Genomic DNA, 9,223 nt, shown 5'->3' with positions numbered 1-9,223 from the left:
TTTCCGGGGGGGGGGGGCACCTCCTTGATCTGAAGTAGGGGTCGGGCAGGCAGATGTAATTGAGTCATTTTGTGCTCTGTATGCCATGGAGAAAAAAAAATCGGGGGGCCCGGTGTCCCCCTCCAATTTTCTTGGAGGGGCTCAGCCCCCCCTCGGCAGGTAAACTGTAGTACTGCGGCACCCATTGACAAGCACTGGAGTAGATTTCTTTTATGCAGTAATGCTTTGTGGAGGTGAATTATAGCTCTCCAATTTTTTGAATAACAATTTAATCGCAATTATTCGGTTGATGGAGCATCATCAAAAAAGAAAGAAACAGGTTTCATCGTACTGCTGGATGCAATTTCCCGAGACGCTGCACACCATGGGTCACCACCATGTTCGACTGAGCTTCTTGGCACAACACAGGAGTTGCTCGGAGGATTTCATGAAGAACGGTCGCTTCGTCCGCGTTGCCCTGCACCTATCACCGATCGTGGTTCGCCCGTCTGTGACGTACTCGTGCCTCTCGCCGATAGTCGCCCCGTGACGGTTGCCTCGTCCGCCATGCCGTGTGCCTCTCAACGACCAGGGCTTCGCCCCGTCACCGACGTGCTCGTGCCTCTAGCCGATCGTGGTCCCGTCCCTGAACTTCTGTGACCGACTCCCACCCAATCTTTCCTATCTCATTCTTCTCCGTCGCTCTGCCCCTACTTCTTTCCTTTTTCTTTCTACTTTTCTTTTTATCCCCATCCCCCTACCTCTATAGGCGCTTAGCCGTGTCACCTTAAGGTAGACAGAAATTAGCGCCTTTTTTCCTTTTCATCAAGAATCACCAACAACAACAACAACAACAACAACAACACACTTTTCAACGAGGCACCTGTGCCTGAGGCTACCGGTTCGTCAATCAGTGAAGGTTCACCTTCGTTTCTTTAGGTCAACAATCAATCTTCATTCGTTTAGTTGTGTATTACGAGTATTTTGCAATGCGAAATACGCATGTATTTTGCCTACTTTTTAGGCAAGTACGTGTAAAAAGATGGCTGATCCCTCCGTAATAGGAATCGGTATAACACGAAAGTTTAACGTGGTTGAGTGTTTATATATATAGTGCATTGGTATATGAGAGCTTGTATAATGAGAGCTTGTTGTTTGGCAGATATCGCACCGCTTGATGTGGGCGCACCCACGTTAACGCCTAGTGGCACATCTTCGTACCGAGGACTAACTTCTAACGCCCATGATCATGATTTAACCCTTGCGGTAGCTGAAGTTGTCGAGATATACGTGGACACCGCATAGGGTGAATCCCGCGCAAAGATGGCATCAACAAGCACATAGTAAACAGTGATGCTCGATATGCATTCCTTTAAAGCGTCATGAAACGCGAAGAGAAACGCGACGAGCGTCGTGTCTTCCCTCTAGCTTGGGACACTAAAGAGCAAAACGATTTTTCTCGCATTAGTAAAGTAGTCCTCCACGATACCAAAAACACCACGCTTGCTGCGAGAAGACGCTTAATAAGCAAGAAAACGCGCAAAAAGAAAATACAGGTGGCGACGCCACCTTGGAATTCCCGCACCATTTGCCGTGACGTACGTATTTTTGACGGCGCCTGCTCGGGCCCACGTAGTTCCTAACCGGTTAAATCGAAGTACATTGTCCTCTGAGGGGGCCAGAGACTTGACATAACGAGTTTATGGAAATTTCGTCGCGCCAGTGGCGCCAAAATACGTTAAATGCTCTTTGAAATGTTTTAAGTCATAAATTACAAAGTTCGGCGCGAAATTTAAAAATGAAACTTTTAACTTGGTTTTCTCCTCTAATAATAAACCTATGGTGGTGAAATAAACTACACAAGAGTTCTCCGAGCACACTTTATCAATCTAAACCAATTCATTGTTTCTCTTTAGTGTCCCTTTAATTCTCACAGGGCGAGCGGGGAACGCGGTGCGACAGCCAGGGAGGGCCCGGCGAGCGTCGTAGAGCTATCTTTCAATATGGATGGATGCTATGAGCGAGGCTTTACGATGGATGGATGGATGCTATGAGCGTCCCCTTTAAAACGGGGCGGTGACATGTCTGCCACCAGGCTCGAAGAAAAAAAAAAAAAAAGCTTCCTTGTTTCATGTTGGCCAAATACCTTATCTACATTGATTAAATCTATGTTATACCAAAAAATATAAATTCACGGTCCATCTCTCTGCCTCTTAAGGCAGAATGACCTTATTTTTCCCCCATTATTTATTTTTGTTCTTTATCTCTACTTTTCTGCCACCAATACTCTAACCGTCTCTTACTTATTTCTATCGCGGACGTGTTCAGCTTTCCATTGTTGTCCCTAAAACCCAAGGCTTCATGTAGACTCGTGCCCACACGTATACCTGGGTGAATATCGCCACATTCAATCAGTACATGTTCCATCGTTTCCTTAGTTCCCTCGCAGCATGTACATTGTTCTTCTTCGTTACTAAATCTCGCTTTATAACTACGCGTTCTAAGGCAGCCCGACCTTGCTTCAAACAGTAAAGCGCTTCCCCTTGAATTATCATAAAACCTTTCCCTCCTTATTTCGTTTTTTCCTTTTCGGTAGTTACTCAGAGCCGGCTTCTTTTCCATCGCTGTCATCCAATAAGTCCTCTCCGCCTCTCTGACCTTCCGCTTAATGCTCCTTGTTGCCATATCGCCCGCACTGCCAGCCGTATATTTACTGGTGAGCCTCCTAGTTCTTTTTCTCCACTGCGTGTCAACGCTTTTTCTATACAAATACCTGAAAACCTTCTCTGCCCATCTACTCTCCTTCATTTTCCTCAGCCTCTCTTCGAATCTCATTTTGCTCTGCGCTTCCCTCACTTCAAAGCCTGTCCATCCCATATCACCCTTTACCGCCTCATTTGTCGTCTTCCCGTGAGCGCCCAACGCGAGGCGGCCCACCGTCCTTTGATTTACATCCATTCCTGATTGCACCTCTGACTTCATGCACACCACTGAGTTCCCAAATGTAAGCCCCGGAACCATCACACCCTTCCACAGCCCTCGAAGCACCTCGTACCTATTGTATCCCCATAAAGCTCTGTGCTTCATAATTGCAGCATTCCTCTTTCCCTTTGCTACCGATGCTTTCTCTTGTACCTCCATATATCTATCCCCCTCATTTACCCATACTCCGAGGTACTTGTACTCGCTTACCCTCGGTATTTTTTGGCCCTGTATTAATACCGTATGGTCTCCGTGATCATTGAATACCATCAATCCACATTTTGTTGCACTAAATCCTAGTCCTAGAGCCTCACACTCCCTTCCGCATATATCTGCCAGTCGCTGTATATCATCTTGACTGTCCGCAAATAAGACAATATCATCAGCATAAAATAGACCTGGAAGCTTCTGCTCAACCATCGCTCCGACCTGTTTGTGTGACAAATTAAATCCAATGTTGCTACCTTCTAGCGCTTTTTCCATTCTCGCCATGTACAGCATGAATAACAGCGGGGACAAAGGGCATCCCTGTCTCAGCCCCTTGCTAATTTCAACGCTGTCCTTGCTACTTATTCCTTCCCATTCTATACAAACTGTATTTCCTCGGTATATTTCCCTCAAAAGCTGTACACAGTCGTCACCTATGCCCACTTCCTTCAATATATCCCACAAAATTTCCTGATTAACGTTGTCATACGCCCCGGTGATATCTAGATAAGCTACGTATAAGGGCCTGTTTTCTATTTTAGATATTTCTATACACTGGGTAAGAACAAACAGATTATCGTCTAACCGCCTGTCGATTCGAAATCCATTCTGAAGTTCTCCCAAAATATCATTTTGTTCTACCCACGCTTCTATTTTTAATTTTACTGCCTGCATCGCCAACCTGTATAGCACCGATGTAATTGTTAGCGGTCTATACGAGCGAATGTTATCCTTTTCTCCCTTGCCTTTATAGATTAAGTTCATTCTACTTTTTCTCCAACTGTCTGGTATTTCCCTCTCCTGTAAGCACTTTTCTACGGCTTTCAGCAGTGCTTCTTTAGTGTTATGTCCGAGTTCGTTAATGAGGCTGACGGGAACCCCATCTAAGCCCGGAGTAGTGCGCTTAGGAATTTTTCCTTCGGCCTTCTTCCAATTGAAATTCTCTACTACTTCATCTTCTTCGGTTGCACTCCTTTGCGTACTTTTACTCACCGGGGGAATCCCCTGGGGGACCTTTTTAAACGAATCGGCTGTTATCTTTCGGATGTAACCTAGCGCTTCATATCCTTCCAATTTATTTCCTCCTTCATCTACCATATGTTGTTGCATTGTGACAGACTTCCTACCCAGCGCTTTTAGGTGGCTCCAAAAAATCCTAGGCGCGGCCTTCTTCTTTTCGCGAATCTCTGTCATCCAGCGTTCACTTTCACCTTTAATTTTTGCCTCGACTAATTTCTGCACAATGGATTTTTGCTCTAAATATATTTCCCATATTTGGTTGACTTCGTCCTGTGGCCGCTTCTCCTTTTTTGCCTGTCTGTGCTCCCGTGATGCCTGACGTCGCATCTCGATCGCTTCCCGGATTTCTTTGTTCCACCAACTTTTTGGCTTTTACGAGGCTTGGGCTAAAGCCGCCACCTCGAGGTGTATGAAAGCGTTGACGAAATTAGACTTCTCACGTGCCGAATGGGACGGTCGTAGCAACGGCGCGTTGCCGGAGCTAATTGCGGCGGCGACGAAGTTCTTTTTTTTTTTCCGAGCCTGGTGGCACACAGGTCACAGCCCCGTTATAAAGGGGATGCTCATAGCATCCATCTATCCATCCAAGAGCACTGTAAGAGAAAAATGTGAAAGATAAAAGGCACGTTATGCAGCCTCCGGTATGTAGCGTGGAAATTTCGGCAAGTTGGTAGGACATAATTGAATATAACAGCGCAATAGACAAGGACTGACGAAGAAAACACCACACAACGCCGACTTTCAACAATGATTAAATAGCGGTGAGCAGGAAGCCAGTGTACAGCTTAAAATTGATCGAGATACGCAATCTCTTTTCGCAAAAGCGCAACTGAAGGGGTACTTACGCAACTCCAGTATGTGTTTGGCGGTAGCTCAGTGGGCTGACTTTCGCCCAGAATAACACTTCTCTCTCTCTCTCTCACACACACACACACACACACACACACACACACACACACACACACATATATATATATATATATATATATATATATATATATATATATATATATATATATATATATATATATATATATATATCCCCGCTCCGATTTAATTAAGCCCTGCATGTCAGTGCACTTCGAGGTTTCGGCCGATGAGCGCGAGCGAGCTAGCACCAATACGCGGCGGTACCATTTGAGGCGGGCTTTGCGCGTTTTCTCAGTGAAACTTGCAGAGCGCTCAAGTGACGCGGTCATGTATTCGCGATGTGAAAAATTACTTGCTTTAATGTGTGTGATCTGCAGCGTGCCGCCTAAATATGTGACAGATTTCATTCCACACGTTTACTTGCAATTATCGAAAGCATCAAGAAAACAATTAACAAATATCTATTACATCAACACTCTTTCATTTTCTTGATGAATACGTAAATCCTGTACTCATTTTGCTTAACAGTGTGAAAGCCGCAGTTTTCATCACCCTGCGATTTCGTTCACAATGCGATTACGGCGCCAGACTCGGTGTGTTCAATTAGCTCGAAACATGCTCTGCACCCATCCCTTAATACATACCGCCACCACGGCACCACCACACGCACACGATAGTTCTTTCGTAGGTAAAATGACCGGCAACTGATAGTTCCTCTAACGCGATGCAGCAAGCGAGTTTTATGCCAGCATGCCGACCGCGGCTGAACATGGCGGAAGCTGAAGTTCTGTGACATTGCGCGCGCATATTGCATCAAGTTCAAACGAAGCTCATGAGTGCCGGATCTGCCTGTGGACAAAAGCGCGGTCACTAACTGATGAAGATAGCGATGCGGACAGCGCCGCCTTATTTTGATTGTCTGCGAACGCCGTTTTTGCTCTTTTGCGTCGCACAGGCGTATCGCGCTCGGCGCACTCCGAGGATCGTCGCCAAATATGACCGAATTAAGTAGTTTGACGCCATTAAACAATGCATATGCCGGCCGGGACCAGGGAACACGTCCGAATTATCCGATTTTTCGAATTAACGAGGGTCGAATTATTAACGAGCTTTTATGTATACACATGAAAAATTGAAAAATTTCGGGGGAGGGGGGTGTTGAACCCTCCCTGGCTAAGCCAATGTTGCAGGTGACTTTTACGGCGTCGTGCCGAATGTCGGAGACTGCACAGTGCTCGGCGAGTGAAACGCGACTTGGCCCACTAGCAGCTGGAGCTTTTATCAACCGTGAACACTTCGTGTATTTGTTTTATTGTAATAAGAAAATAAGGCTCCCGCTTTTTCTGGATGCCATAATGAACTAGCTCGGTGTCTCAAAAAAAAAAAGTACCAGCTGCCTTTTCATTTCAATCTGCCTTTTTCACGGTGCGACGGCGCATGCGCCCTCACCCTTTAGTGCAAAAGTCTCGAAACGTTTCGGTATGGTCCCTGCATGCCGCTCGATCTCCCGAGATCTTTGTTAGGCACGTGTACTGATATATGAACAGTTGTGCTCTAGCATGTCGAAGCGGTGTCAACAATTTCCAAATCTTGGCCCAAGTTTAGCTTAGACATACAAAAGCCATTTATAACAAGAAATGTGTAATACAAATGAAATTGTTGGTTTTCTAAAGAGCTTTATTAATCACCTGTGAAAGAAAATGGGTACAACAATGCAACTAGTGACATCTCCCAGCATTGCCACAGACACACACTACACACTAACAGTTATCCGTGTGTATACATATTAAAAGTGCTTTCCATTACTTGCTCATGTTTCTGCTAGTCTTTTATGGCATTGCCGCAACAGGGGATTCAGTAATACAACCCCCCCCCCCCCATTTTTTTCTTTCTAAATTTTGACCGATCAGTGCCACATTAGTATACAAAGACGTTGAAGACGCACTCATGAAAATGTTCAATGCATGAGCTGTAGAGAAAACCAGATAAAAAATATGTTGTGTAGCACTGCATGAAAACTATACGCCGTATGGAAGAGCTCCCAATTAAACTTTTTTTGAAATTTTTGTGTGGCTAATGACATGTTCGCAAATGGTATGTAGGACCATATGCTGGTAGGTGCAAAGCATTTACACAGGCTCACACAGCCAAAAAATTTCACTTCCATCATTTCACTGCAATGACAAGGCTATTATGGTGCAATGTGACGACAGATTGATGAACTTCAACTGACAGCAAATTGTCACACATGGTTACTTTTTCTTTGTAAGGGTGCATGCCATCTTAACTCGTCTGCATGTACTTACTAGCAATGAATTGAGGTGTTGGGTCCCACCTCTCACAGCATTCTCAGAAAACTGAGTAGACAACTACAAGATTCAAAACAAAAGCGCAGACACTACACAGAACACAATGTTCTAAAAAGTTTGCTACAGACCGGGGTTTTACTGGATTTTATCAGACAAGCAATCTTTTGCTGTATTCACCACAGTCAACCCCAAATCTTTAGTCACGCTTTGCTCCTCATGCTTTCTATTCACATGTTGCCCAATTCTTTAGGCTACATATTAGAATGCCTGAAAGTGCACTTGAGCCGATGAGACCAACTTAACATCCAAAAGTTATTATAATTCGGTCTTATTGAATTTTACCCCGTAAATGACTAATGTAAAGGTCTTAAAAAACATGACACTGCTCGTGTTGCAACAAACACCATAAAAATGCCTAGTGAAGTATTTTTTACTTCTTCAGGAGAATATGATAATTAAATGAAGGTCCTGGACTAAAGCCTTGAAATAGTACTGCCAAGCCTCAGTACGCCCTAAACAACGCAATAGCTTTTCTACAGCCACTTACGGTTTCATTTCCCAGAAAGCAACCATGACATAACAGAAATGCGGCCACGTGGGAGCAGGACATGACATTTTGACACTCACTCCAGCTTGTTCAGTCATCTCATATGCTGCTTTATCGGGCTTCACAATAACTAGAAGCATACAAGGCAACCAATCAAGCTCGAGTTGGGGCTAAAATATCACAATGTCCAATGTCCGTGACCAGTTTCTGCCTCGTGATGTCATGACACATTCGCCTTTTGGAAAACAAAACCAAAACTCGCAGCAGAAGAGTTATTATATTCATTTATCAAGACTACAGAGCCCTCCAAGGTTTGACAGCAATTTTTCAAGTAATAGAAAATTGGGCTAGTTGGTTTTGATTCACTGCAATGCACTGAAGCAGCATTTCTCTAGTTTCTTCCTTTTATGTCTGTTGTCATTATGTGCAATAATAGTTGGGCTTACATACCTTTTGTTCATTTTCAGACAAGCAATTTCTATGAATACATATACTGCAGTTCAAGTTCTGCTTTCATCCAATCCAGTGTTTGTTAGTGTTCATTGTTAGAGCTTCCCATTGCAATGATCTTTCAAGAGTCTTGAAGTCTTGGACCTCCATTTAATGCAAAAAATGAACAGTCACTACTCCTTTAACCTGTCCCATTCATTGCAAAGTGCTCAGGTGATTACTGTGCAGCACTTCACGATAGCATAAAGGCAGATTTAAACATTCTAAAGCTCTATGACAGAAGATTGATCGTACTTTGGTTGTAATCTTTTGGTGTAGCAAATGACAAGAACCTATTTCTAATTGTCAAGTCACGATTGTTATTCTGAAGTAAATTAGATTACAGCACTATACAACTGTTTGTAAAAACACAGATGCGTAAATATACGCAACATTAGCTATACCATTAAAGATTTGTATTGTCCTTCAGCAAAAGTAAACAAACATTCACAAAATATATGACAGAGAGATGAGAAATACACAAAGCAGTACAACAAAAAGGCATTTAAGAACAATTGGAATGTACAGGGTCCTGAGTGTTGAAATGCAGTTTCCTTGACACAAGGATCACAGCTGAAAATGATCCCAATCCATTTCAACAAAAAAAATGAAGGATTGTTCATGTGTGCATCCTAAAATACAGTTTACCTCTGTTGCTATTTAGTAGCTAATGGCAGCTATCACTTATGCTGCAAAGCTGGAGACGATGGCTTATATAGGATTGGCTGTCACAAATTTGGCATTGCCTGCAGCCTTTCTATAAACGTATCCACATGTACAACCATAAAAAAATTAAAACACCAGTGTATGGCTGGCACCT

Source organism: Rhipicephalus sanguineus, chromosome 1 (assembly GCF_013339695.2).
Source record: "Rhipicephalus sanguineus isolate Rsan-2018 chromosome 1, BIME_Rsan_1.4, whole genome shotgun sequence".
In the NCBI taxonomy this organism is placed as follows: domain Eukaryota; kingdom Metazoa; phylum Arthropoda; class Arachnida; order Ixodida; family Ixodidae; genus Rhipicephalus; species Rhipicephalus sanguineus.
This window is presented reverse-complemented; position numbering follows the sequence as displayed.